The sequence below is a fragment of the Phyllobates terribilis genome, unplaced genomic scaffold, assembly GCF_046119375.1.
Source record: "Phyllobates terribilis strain yellow unplaced genomic scaffold, ASM4611937v1 Scaffold_13__5_contigs__length_258822181, whole genome shotgun sequence".
In the NCBI taxonomy this organism is placed as follows: Eukaryota; Metazoa; Chordata; class Amphibia; order Anura; family Dendrobatidae; genus Phyllobates; species Phyllobates terribilis.
Window position 1 is genome coordinate 192,662,502 of NW_027362773.1, and position 13,858 is coordinate 192,676,359.

At 47.0% G+C, this 13,858-nt stretch overlaps 1 long non-coding RNA gene across 1 annotated transcript in view; it reads left to right on the forward strand.

Moving 5' to 3' along the window:
- Window positions 1-203: 203 nt before the first annotated feature.
- Window positions 204-13,858, forward strand: part of LOC141174650 (uncharacterized) — an 89,522-nt gene continuing 75,867 nt past the window's right edge. Inside the window, exon 1 of the long non-coding RNA XR_012252932.1 lies at window positions 204-357. This is a non-coding gene — a long non-coding RNA (uncharacterized lncRNA). The remainder of the gene's footprint in view (window positions 358-13,858) is intronic.

A 13,858-nucleotide genomic window follows, 5' to 3' on the forward strand; every position in this document is an offset into this window, starting at 1 on the left:
CCTGCATAAGAGCTGGCCCTGGCTCCCTTTTCCGATGACCACCTTCTTTTGCAGTAGTCGGTGCCGCGTATCTCAGGTAACCTAGCAAATTTTTCTGGCAATATCAGCATAGGCCTTTTAAGCATTGTTTCAGTTGCTTCAAGTTTGTCAGGAGTTTGCTGCTACTTCACTTGGTCCAGCTCCAGACAGATGTCTGTGATTTCCTCTGCTTCTTCTGCCTAAATGCTACGACCAGATACATTTCTAAGCTCAGTTTAGTTTACTTAGGTGTTGTCCACACCAACCTGTCGTCCACACCAACCTGTCAGCAAGTTACCAACTTTTCACAACTGTTCACACCTGGTCTCTGAAATCAAGGTAATTCATCTTTTCAAGCTAATCTCTAGTTTGCCTATGCTTCATTCCATTCCTGAGACTAATCACTGACTTTTTGCAAGATATCAAACTGCATTTATTTCTCTGTTACATCTCCACTATTAACCATTGCCATGCTGTAAGATACCAAACTGCTTTTAATTTTCTATTATATCTGTTACATTGCGGTTATTAACTATTACACTGCTGTAAGATACCAGACTGCATTTACTTCTCTATTAAAATACTGCTGTCAACTAGTGATGAGCGAGCATGCTCGTTACTCAAGATTTACGAGCATGCTCAGGTGTTTTCCAAGTATCTTCAGTGTGCTCGGGTGTCACTTTGTGCTCATGATTTGCAACTGTTTGATAGCTTTAATACATTTATTTATTTTACTCACTTATATAGCATCATTAATTTCCACAGCGCTTTACAGACAAGATTGGCACTCACAATCTAAATTCCCTGTCAGTATGTCTTTGGATTGTGGGAGGAAACAGGAGAACGCGGAGGAAACCCACGCAAACACTGGGAGAACATGCCTGTTTCTTAGGCATTCCTCACATATAAAGCTGTCAAACAGTCTCAAATCATGAGCACAGAGTGACTAAAACATAACACTCGAGCACTCTGAAGATACTCGGCGAGCATCCGAGCATGCTCGCCGAAAGGGGTAACAGAACATACTCGCTCATCACTACTGTTAACCATTGCTCTGCTGGAAGATACCAGACTGCATTTATTTTTCTGATACATTGCTGTTATTAACTATTGTCCTGCTGGAAGATACCAAACTGCATTTACTTTTGTGTTACATCTGTTACATTGCTGCATTTAACCATTGCCCTGCTGGAAGATACCAGACTGCATTTACGTTTGTGTTATATTGTTGTTTAAGCATTGCCCTGCCAGAAGATACCAGACTAATTTCCTGTGATTAACTGCTTCAGAGCTGGAAAATACCATTTTTTTTATACTATGTGTATCCAACTAGCTCTGCGCTGCTTGCTCCTCTTGGAAGTCTGCCACCTGCATAACCTGCTGTCCTGATCCATGTATTATCCATCGAGACCCGCCCTGCTGCACCATAGCCTCAGGTCCGTGCTGCTCATCAAGACATATGTCTAAGAAAATCCACCACCACAGGTTTATTCCTATTGCTAAGATATAGCATTATTTTATGATTGGTGAGGGTCGGACCTCTAAAACCCTAACAATTTTGAGACCTCTGCAATTTGCTATATTCACCATTAACTGAAGATGGATGTGCGCACTGCATGTATGGAGCAGGCTCACGAACTGTGTTATTCAGCAAGCATCTGAGAGTAACTGCTGCGATCAAAACTGTCTATGATTTCTGAAGTTTAACCCCTTAGATGCCACTGTCAATGGTGACAGTGGCATGTAATAGGTTGGAAATGAGGGGAGGTGTCTCTTCTAAAACCCATCACCTCCCCAGCCCCTTATCCTTTTAACATGCTGAGATGGGGACTCAAGAGACTCAAGAACCAGGACCAGCATATCCCTTTGTGAATGGAGGGCAGGTGCGCATGCTCGACTTTTGCTTCCTTCATTCTCTGTGGGACTGCCAGGAATAGACGACCATTGTATTCGGCTCCCAATGACAATAAATAGAGAGGAGGCTGATCATGTGGACCTCTTCTCCAATCAGGACAGGGCTTCATTCTTGGGGTTCCAGAGCTCCGATCTAGTGGATATCTGGGATCCCATAAGTCAGACCCCAAGCAGTCAGCTAGTTATTCCCTATCCAAATGGTAGGGGACAATTGTTTTTTAGGGGAAATAACCCTTTAATTACCATTTTCCCCTAACTAGAAACAGGTTGTCCACATGTGACAACCTTCCTAATACACTTATAAGACTTGAAGTTGAGGAATTCCAATGGACGCTCAATCTTTTGAGATCAGCACATATAAATGCGCAATTTTATGTCAGTTTTTTCATCCCCTTTACCTCTCTGAGATTAGCACAGCAGTCCTATAGAGTAAGTGACAGATTGACTCCGGTGACAAGTTCATTGCAAACTGACAATTTATTTTTACAAACCGAGAGTTGTCAGCCACTACGTTTGGTGTCTTCTGGTTCCCTGCAGTAGACATCAAAGCCACATGTCAATCATCTTCCCGTTCAATTAATTCCTTCCCCTCATGTATTTTTAATAAAGATGTGCAGTAAACATCACCAGCACCTACCAGCGATAATAAGCCAAGGACATCAGGGTATTTTTTTTCAGTTTTACCTGTGGACAAGAGGCGCCAATTTTACAATTTTTTTTCATCCAGAGAACTGAGATGTTAAAATGGTGTGGACCTGGATTACAGATACATAAATGCAGCTGATGAGTTATATACATGTCGATTAATATCTAACATCGATCTATAATCAAGGCGATGAATAGTCTCATATTGGCATCCACATATTGACAGACAGCAGCAGTATGGCACCTCCAGGTTACAATATGGAAAGGGGTGGAAAAAAATTGAAATCCACAAATACGATGTAATCGCTATAACCAACAAGCATGTGGGGGTGTTAAAGGGACTGTGCGGTCATAAGCTTAAAAATATGTATGATATATAAGTCAGCTCCTACAAAGGATTATGATGTTTACCTGTTGTTTATTATCCCCAGTACTTACTCCTTGGCTGCATTTGGGCAGAGCTGTGATGTGTGACTACAGCTTAGCTACAGCACCTACAGGAGTCTGTGGTAGTCTGAGACACCCCTCCTGTCTCATCATTGGTAGAGGCTGCTGCTTTCTCCCTCTTTGTCTGAATCTTTGTCTCCCCTGATTGGCTGCTTGCTAGGTATAAACACATCTATCAACCGCTCAGCAGGAAGTCAGTGAATGGAAAGCTGAAGAGTATTGTGATACTGTTATATGTATACACTGAGAAAACAGAGCAAGGAGTGTTGCAAATTTTGTTATCTCTAGATAGATAAATCTGGATATATAAATGGATGGATAAATAGATATATACAGTAGATAATAGATGCTTTGAAGGATATGGGGAGATTTAATAGCAATTGACAATCCTCCTTCAGCATGTGTAGCTGTAACACGATACCTGGCTCAGCAGGTGGTCCAACCACACCAGCTAGTATCCAAGCTCATACACGATGACCTCCTGTGGAGCCCATGCTGTATAACTGCTTCCAGTCAGATAGGATCTCATAAGGAGATTTAAGGAGAAAATGGAGTACAAGCTTAAAAGGGAACCGGCCAGATCCAATGGCGCCAGAACATCCATCCTATGACCTTCCGTTGGGATGTTATGATCCTTCACAGGTTTTGAGAGTTTTAGCTACAAATACCCAGGGGAGGGGGATAAGGACCATCCTGGGGGCGGAAAAGATGTGACCAACCAAGGGGTTAAAGGCTTGTGTAAGGCCATGTGCTGTCTCTCTCTCTTTGTCATGCTTGCTGTTCACTTCTAAAGGTGGGTGATGTTAAGTAACCTGCGGGAAGGAACGGGAACCAGCTGGCAACCCATGCCCCATCCAGCCCACCACACATGTTCTAACATCAAACCTGTAACTGACATGTTTCATCTGCTTATATCTTTTGTACTTCACCTGCATTTGCATATCTGAACATTGTATATGTATAACCATTGTGTACTGTATATAGTGTTTTGTCTAGTGTGCCCTTAAGGAGATTAAATATATAATTTACCCTTGGGCTGCTCTTTTATCTCGATCCACGAATCCACACATCCATGTTCTTTATTTTAACTTTCCATGCTACTGGGGCTGGTTTCTGGCCTGATATAATCCTGTTAACGGACCAGGCTTATATCTAACAAGGAACTGATGACTGTCCTACCGGGCTTACAAGGCGCTGTTTCATTGGTGGTAGTGAATGGGGTCTCTCAGCCTGTCAGGGTTGTGAGCGACTGTGGTGCCACGTCTGCAGCTACGTCGGCCACATCCTCTCACTTCCCGTGCCTCCCTGGGCCCATGTGGACAGGGGGTGTCTGTGTACAACTGTGCCAAGATGACCTAACGTGTCCGTGGAACATCACATTGGTGCAAGTGAGAAGACCATACTGCGTGATCCCTCCGACGTAGTAGTGACGTTGGGCAGGGTGGCGAGGTGCGGGATCATAACAGACGCCTTGTATATTAATATGTTATTTATGATTGAAGTGTGAGGAGTAACTTTAGGGAAGTACAAGAGGAGGCTGCAGAGGATTTTACACACAATAAGGATATGCCGTAGGCTGATGGGAGGAGTAGTCTCTCATCAGCCGACACCTGTGATCAACGGCAAAAATGTGTCAAGTGCATTTTTGCCGTGTTTTTGACCCATTGACTTCAATTGAGTCAGTCAAATACGCAGAAAAAATCCGCACCTAATCCACAAATATTTTTATACCTGCATTTTTGCCGCAGATTTGTCTGGCTCAATTGAAGTCAACGGTTGAAAAACGCAGCAAAACCGCACAAAGGATTGATATGCTGCAGATTTAAACGCACAGCAAATCATGAAAGGAAAATTACTGATAATGTGCACAGCAATTCAGGATTCCCATTGACTAAGCAGGCATAAGGATTCCCTAGCATTTTTGGGCCAATTCCACGCAGAAAAAAATCCTCAATAATGCACCAAAAACGCACAATGTGCACACAGCCTAAGACAGATCGCAATGTTTCACTTTTACAAAAACGAACATTTTCAGCCAATCACGACCTAAGGTGTGACCTATTTGACGGGTGGATTCTGTGGAGTCAGTACTGTTTGGGGCGATCTGCTGCTCTAGAAGCATTAATGCAGCTCCATATGGCTTCCAACGCTCCCTGTTACAATGTATCTACACTGAGATCCAACTGGCAGAGCGCAGCATAAATCTGCAGAATTCCTGTTAGATGCTGTAGAACAAATTCCCTTTATGTACAACAAAACGTCTCGTTTCTATTAGTCTTTTATGTTTTCGGGGAGGAATACTTAGTTCTGTATTTTAAACTGGATTTGCACAGGACATTATTTATGGCTGGATATAACATCCATATAATTAAATGACTGCCAGCAGAGCTGATTGAAAAAGATCCGCAGCCTTATGTGCGGCAGTGTAAATATTAAGGGGGACTTTGATCCAATGTAAAATGCGCAGTGAGTTATTATCCCCGCGACTCTTTCGGGATTTGTTAAACACGTGAAACGAGCGAGGTGAGGTCATGAAATGTGGAGTGTGAAGCTGTCCAAATAAGGAAGGAAGCGTAAAGGTGTTAAAAAAAAAAGAAAGAGAAAAAAGGAAATAACTGGGTACAAAAAAAAAAAAATTATATTACTGGAAAAATCAAGTTTGTTAGCTCGTATATTGGAAGCGCTCGCTCGGATTTATGGTAAAAGAGAGCTAGCGTGGAGAAGTTAAGACATCCTGCTCAAATGTCAGAATATAAATTTTCCAGGAAAGAAAGACACATGCAATATTTCTATCATCCATAACCTATAAAATAGGTCAAAGCGATATGCTGTGCCAAATGTTATAAACAAGGAATAAATAGATGGAATTTGTCATTTTCTTCTTTACTTTTTCTAATTATAAAAAAGTAACATCTAGAAGTCGGGGAAAGAATTGGTATCAAATAAAAGGATCCACAATCATTGAGTTGTCAGACTGCAGTTCTCTCCTAAAAGGGTATGTGCACACAGGACGGTTGTGTTTACGTACCCTAAAATGTACAGCTACGGTATATTCTGGCATGATTCTGGCAAGTCATAGAAGAAGATCCAACTAGAATTTTGGGAAAAAAAAATATTCGCAAATGATAAGTCATTGTTGTGCAAGAAGCTTTGTGCATTGGCTAGAAGTCCGTGAGCGAGAAAGTGCCACTTCCAAAATAGTGGTGGCACTCCCATGCCATCAATTAATTGCTCTGCTCTGGGCTCCGGTAAATAGTAGTGTCATTAGTTTTCTTACTAGATGCTTTATTTCTAATTTCCGAGCCTCCATTCCGGTTCTCAGATAATCATGTGACCCAAACTCGAGCCGGAAGTCCATCTCTCTGTGCACTCCTATGAGGCTCACAAAGAAATTCATTGAAGAGTTGACTTCCCGTTCCACAGGGAAGATGTTGTGAGATCCATGTAGTCAAAGCGTAAGTCATCTGATAAGGCAAAGGAGCAGGATGGAGGTTCAGAAATTAGGAGTAAAAAAGTGTTAGGAGGTAAAAGGTGATGGAGGTGAGAATGTGGAAACCTAATGGAGATTTACAGTCCCAAATATGGAAAAAAAGAAACCCAATAAGTAGTGCTGAATACCATGTAGTGTTAATGGGAACCTGTCAAAAACGTCTACCCCACCTCCCCCAAACAATTTATAAGACCGTGTAGACCTTCAATAGATAAGACATTTAATCCCTTTATGACCCAAAGCGATGCTCCAGCAGTGAGAAATCGCGTTTTGAAGTTCAGTATACATGAGTCTGGAAGTGCATTGGGGTGAAATGATGCACTTACAGCTCCTCAGCCTTCTGCTGTATTCCCTGCCTAGATCCATCCTCCTTCTGTTGATTAACAGGTCATTTGCTCTAATACAAGAACAACGATCTGTCAATCAAGCAAAGGAGGGTGGCTCTAGACGGGGAATACAGCTTGAGGCTGAGAAGATGTAAGTGCATCATCTCGCCCCAACGCTTTTCCAGTCTGATGTATACTGAACTTCAAAAAGTGATTTTTCGTTGCTGGAGCATCGCATTGGGGTCATAAAGGAATTAGTTTCTTTATCTTTTAAAGGACCACACAGTGTTATAAATGGTTTGGGGGGAGGTAGAAGTTTCTAAAGTTTCAATATGGTTCTAGATATGTCTGGGCAGTATGAAAAGGAGTGGGTCGTGGGTGAGGTTCAGTTGTCAGTCAGGTGCTCCTGTAGGCATCACGGGTAGCATGCAAACAGGTGAGCTTCGAGTAATCTATAGCAACATCACAAATATGTATCAGTCAGGTGAGATCAACAACAAATACAAATTGAATACACCTCAAATTTAGCTTTTAGCAATACCAGCAAAATTGTGGTGGGCCAGGCTCCATTTCTCTGCATACCTATGAACTGGGAAGGAGTTAAAAAAAATTATTCTCACTTCGCTGCTCACCCATCCTGCTGCCACAGCTCCCCACCCGATTTCTCCTGCTGCTCCAGTGTCTACTTTTTTTTTATATATGGTTCTCTTCCAGATCTTCAGCCTTCACTAGAGCTTCCTGCACCAACTAAGTGTTGGGCCACGAAACAACATGCATCCCCCGGCACTTGGTCGGTGAAGCCTGAAGGCCTAGAAGAGGATGTCCATCACCACACCTGAAGAAAAGAGGACATTAGAGCTGTAGAGAGAGATTGGATGACCAGGTAGAGTGCTGAGATAGGCATACAAGTGAGCGGTGAGGAGCTTTAGTGGTGGAACAGGTGAGCAGCTGGGAGTTTAGGTGGTGGCACAGGTGAGCAATGGGGAGCTTTGGTAATGGGACAGGTGAGCGGCAGGGAGCTTTGGTGGTGGGACAGGTGAGTGGTGGGGTGCTAAGAAGGTGGGACAAGCAAGCGGCTGGGTGCTTTGGTGGTGGGACTGGTGAGAGGCTGGGAGCCTTGGTGGCAGAACAGGTGAGCTGTGAGTGGGGAGCTTTGGTGGTGGTGTAATTGAGTGCCTGGGTGCTTGGTGGCAGGACAGGTGAGCAACGGGGAGCTTTGGTAATGGGACAGGTGAGCGGCAGGGAGCTTCAGTGGTGGGACAGGTGCGTGGTGGGGTGCTTAGATGGTAGGACAAGCAATCAGCTGGAAGATTTTGTGGTGGGACTGGTGAGAGGCTGGGAGCCTTGGTGGCAGAACAGGTGAGCTGTGAGTGGGGAGCTTTGGTGGTGGGGCAATTTAGTGCCTGGGTGCTTTGGTGGCGGGACAGGTGAGCAACGGGGAGCTTTGGTAAGGGGACAGGTGAGCGGCAGGGAGCTTCGGTGGTGGGACATGTGCGTGGTGGGGTGCTTAGATGGTGGGACAAGTGAGCAGGTGCTTTGGTGGTGGGACCGGTGAGCGTCAAGGTAAGAACATTTTTTTTCAGAAGTCCACAAATACAAATGGGGTCTTGAGAAACCCCAAGGCACAATAAGGCACATTTGATTTACATTAAATAAATTTGATGCAGATTGAATTTCCTGGCCAAATTTTAGCAAATTTGCCAAATTCGAATTTTGGCAGATTTGCTCAATAACTACACGTACCATACATGTAACCAAGCTAGCAGTTAAAAAGCAAGGATCTTTTACAGGGAACCTCTGCAGCTGATGTCCATATAGATAGATAGATAGATAGATAGATAGATAGATAGATAGATAGATAGATAGATAGATAGATAGATAGATAGATAGATAGATAGATAGATAGATAGATAGATGCTTTGGAGGTCACTATGAAATTGTCTTCCTTGTTTCCTTGGGCATCCAACGTTATGAAGACTTAAACAGGTGTGACAAATGGTAGCCACAGACTGTGACAGCCCTGGGAATTTAGACTAACAGTTGTTACTAGCACTGCTGTTACAATGATTGCCTTTTCCCATACTTCTTGTTCATCACTTTACATTTTAATAATTTCTTATGGCACTTCTGTGATACATGGGGTGTGCTTCATTAATGAAGGTCAGCGGCTGCCTCTTGTGGCAGGATCTGTTCAGTTGTACTGAGAGGAAGCATCTTGTATTTCGGAGGGGCATGCACAACAGGGCTTCTGGGAGTGTGTAAGGGGGGCACGCTTCTTGTTCACCTCTTGCTGCTTCATTATGAAAACGACATTGAAGAAAGTGAGACGATGTTTGGAGACCTGATAGAGGCAGCGCGTTATCTATTGAGAGCGCTATTCCTGGTCTTTGTCGGTATTGTTATTGTTAGCTCCATCTATAGAGATACTTTGCAGAATATATTAGAAAGTTGCAAATATTACAATTTCTTAACATATTACTAGTAATGAAACACCTCAATAATATTTGGACCTTGTCACATAAGGGACACGCTCCCAATGCTTTCATTCTTTATGGAAATGGATGGTGTATGTGTGTCACACTGGCCTGGATGCCACAAAATGTAATAAAGCTGTGTCTGAGAGCAAGGGGGAGGTTCTCTAGTCAGGGGAACATTAGCATGCAGTACCTCCTGTCTCATGCCAGTAGGGGGAGCTGGCTGCCCCTATAAAAGCTGGTGCTGGGGGCAGGGTTAGAAAGAACTGGACGACCTGTCTCAGCACTGAGACGTGTCCCGGAGCAGAGCAGAGCCAGAAAGTTGTATTGCACCTAAGAGGAAGTGTGGCAGGAGGAGAGCCACAAGCCAGAGACAAGAGGCGAAGTGAGCCTGTCTTGGCAGATAGAGGACTTAATTTACCAGACTTTGGTGTCTGAGGCTGGGAGGATTCCACATCCTACAGCAGATAACCAGTCCGCAGGGGACTGTATATTCCTTGGCCTAAGAAGCCTGGAGGCTCTGCCACAACAGAAGGGACCAGCACAGCTGGGAGCAGAAAGGAACCCACGTCGCAGGCCATACAGGCGAGAATACACGGAGAGCTCGGAAACGTGGGCTGTTATCCTATAAGGAGGAGATAGCCAGAAGGACTGCAGAAAGCACGGTAGGCCTACACCCTCACCCTGACCAGGGCCAATTTCCCCATTGCTCTCAGACATCCAGGTCCCCTCCTAGCCGGGACTGTTTGTGGGTCAATTTACCTGTTCTAGTAAAGACCCTGGACTGCAACCTGTTGTCTGTGTGCTCCTTGCTCCTCCAGCACTATCAGCACTGGGACTCTCACCACCATCACTCCCACCATCCACTACACTGCCCTGGGGCCGCACTCTTCCCGTGGGGAGTCACACCATCCCAGCTGCATACATCATCAGCCCCAGCGGTCTGCCTTGCAGCGGCGGTTCCTAATGACCGCAAATCCACGGGTGGCGTAGTCGGACATAATCAACAGCGCATAACGGACTACCACTGGCCTGACCACCCTGAGCCACGGAACCGGGTTGCCACTACTACCCCCATCGTTCCCTATTGCCCGGATCCGAGTGCCCCACGGCCCAGGGGGCGAGTTAGCTTTGGCGTAGTCGGCAGGATTGCAACCAACCCGCCACAAACGGGTATTGCGTGCCTAGAAAAGACTTTGCACTTACCTGAAAAGAGGTTTCCCGCCATTTCCAGCCGTCTCCCGCCATCTTCCGCCGGTTCCCGCCATCTCCAGCCGTTTTCCCGCCATCGGACGCCATCTTCAGGACACCGCGCGGGAAGAAGAGGGGCGTGGACGTCCAAACCGCGCGAGATCCGAAGCTCCGCCCCACGCACCGACACTGCGCAAGGTCCTGGAAGGGAGAGAGAGCGACGCTGACGTCATCAGGACGCGACGCAAGGTCCTCGTCCAGAGCAGCAGCAGAAGAGGATCGTCGGAAGGTAGGCCACGCTTAACTAGGGGGGAGGAAGATGTCGGATACAGAGGCGCCCACTACCACCAACGCAGCTGCAGCAGCGGTGATGCCATTTTCCCTGCCCTACATCAATGGAGCGGCCTGGCTGCCCAAGTACTCAGGGGAGCCCCATGCCCTAACTGACTTTAAGGAAAGGCTGTACAGTTTGTACCAAGTCTACCCCCAGACAGAGGAACAGAAGGTCAGCATACTAACAGGGCAGTTAACTGGCGCAGCCCAAAGGGAGGTAAAATCATGGCCCACTGAGGAGAAAAGGACCTTGAAGGGTATTCTGGCCCGGCTGCGGGGTACCTTTGACACACGTACCTCCGCTGAAATTAAAATGAGGTTCTATGGATGTAAGCAGCGGGCACAGGACAGCATCAGAGACTATGCCCTAAATTTGCAGGAAGCCCTGAGGGCCATCCAACAAGCTGACCCAGGCAGCGTGCAGGATACGGATAAGCTCCTAACAGAACAATTCATAGAAGGTCTGCTGTCTAGCGCCCACAGGACCCAGCTGCGCCTCATGTTCTTTCAGAACCCTTGTCTGACCTTTGCCCAATTCAAGGACAGGGCCATAAGGGTGCTCCGTGAACCCGCAACAAGTGGCGCTATAAACCCCCGGCGCCCTGCTCTCACCTACCATCAGGAGGTGGCGCCCTCCTCTATGGACTCCGTGGGGGCTGATGCACAGGCCCTGAACCAAGCCCCATCGAAAGATCTGCGCCACCAAGTCCAGGAGCTGACCAGGAGCGTCGCGGTGTTGACCAGGACCGTCCAGGCAATACAAGTGGACCCGTCAAGACCCATCGAGCTGGCTTCAAGTCCGGAGGATGTCCCGTGGCGTCGACAGAGGAGGATCCCGTCGTTCCGAGAGAGGCCCACAGACCGCTACGCAGAGGATGGACAGCCCATTTGCCGTCGATGCAACCAGCCCGGACACATTTCCAGGTACTGTAATTTAAACGGGTCCAACCTGGGGCAGAGGGCCAACCCCCAGGCATAAGATCACCAGGCCCTTATAATTGGCATGATAAGTACGTTGGGGGACGCCCGGTTTTACCCGTGGTGCTGGACGGTATACCCATGAGCGCCTTGCTGGATACTGGGTCGCAAGTAACCACTATCCCATATGTACTTTTTAAGCAGTATTGGACTGATGCTGATATCACACGGTATCCAGACAGTAACTTGAGCATCATCGCCAGTAACTTCTTACCCGTGCCGCAGATGGGGTTCAAGGAGATGACCATTAAAATTGGTAAAGTTGAACTGCCGGCACAGGGAGTAATTATTGTGGACATTGACCGTCGTGAAAGTCACCCTAAAATTACTGTGGGTACTAATGTAATTGAAAATTGTCTTTCAGAGGTAATTGTAATTCTACAACAGGTGGCGGTGAATGCTAGTTCCAGCCAACAGAGAGTCCTCAACAAGGAGATAAAAGCCCTGATGAGACGGCAGCAGGTAGAACTGTCTGGTGGTGAGATCGGTAGCGTAAGACTGAGAGACCCATTCCCCATTTCCATGCCTCCCAAAAGTGAAATGATGATCTGGTGTCGGACTGCAATCGGGTTGAGAGGTAGAGACTACCAAGCCATGGTAGAACCCGTGTACTCAGACAGCAGGCCCACCATTTTGACAGCCCGGGGGGTGGTTGATGTCCGTCATGGGAGGGTGCCCGTCCGCATCCTCAACATTGGGGAGAGGGAAGTACACTTACCCAGGTACGCTACACTCGCCAAACTGTTTGTTGTCGAACACAAAGCTATCAGGGCCGTGGAACCCTTGCCTCCATCTCCACAGGCGGAGGGTAATGGCTCCCAGAAACAAAAGGAGGACTGGTGCCAGAAACTCCACGTGGGGGCTGACTCCACTCCCCTGCACCAAAAACAAGGAGTCTACCGGGTGGTACAGGAGTACGAGAGAGTCTTTAGTAAGCACCTGCTAGACTTCGGCAGAGTAAAAGGGATAGAACACCACATCCCCACGAGGAGCCACCCACCAATAAAAGAGAGACACAGGCCTGTACCCCCTGCACATTATCAGAACGCCAAGGGTATGCTGCGGGAAATGAAAGAAGCTGGGGTCATTAGAGACAGCTGTAGCCCCTGGGCAACCCCCTTGGTTCTGGTGAAAAAGAAAGACGGCACCATGAGAATGTGCGTCGACTATAGACAAATCAACCGCATCACCCACAAAGACGCATATCCGCTGCCTAGAATAGAGGAGTCTTTAGCCGCACTAAAATCAGCTAGCTTCTTTTCTACTTTGGACCTTACTAGCGGGTACTGGCAGGTTCCTGTGGCAGAGGCTGACAAGGAGAAGACCGCCTTCACCACCCCGATGGGACTGAGCGAGTTCAACTGTATGCCTTTTGGGCTCTGCAACGCACCAGGGACCTTCCAGCGGTTGATGGAATGCTGTCTAGTGCACCGAAACTTCGAGACGGTCCTCCTTTACCTGGACGACGTGATCGTCTATTCGAAAACCTACGAGGACCATCTAAAGCATCTGGCCGAGGTGTTCGAAGCCCTGGCAGGCTATGGCCTGAAGGTGAAACCATCGAAGTGTCACCTGCTGAAACCAAAGGTCCAGTACCTAGGGCACGTGGTAAGCGCGGAAGGAGTGGCCCCCGACCCTGACAAGGTCACGGCAATCAAGAGCTGGCCAAGCCCCTCGAACATCAAAGAGGTGAGACAGTTTCTCGGATTGGTAGGCTACTACCGAAGGTTCATCCCCGGGTTCACTAGGATGGCAGCTCCTATGCAGGACCTCCTAATCGGACAGTCTAAGTCCAGGAGCCAAAAGCCGCCATTCAAGTGGGATAAACCGGAAGAGGAGTCCTTCCGCCAGTTGAAGATGGCCCTCACGGGGGATGAGATCCTGGCCTACCCTGATTATGGTCAGCCTTTTATTCTTCACACGGACGCCAGTAATGTGGGGCTGGGAGCAGTACTGTCCCAAAACCAACAGGGCAGAGAAAGGGTGATCGCGTACGCCAGCCGGAAGCTGAGGCCCACCGAGAGGAACCCGGAGAATTACAG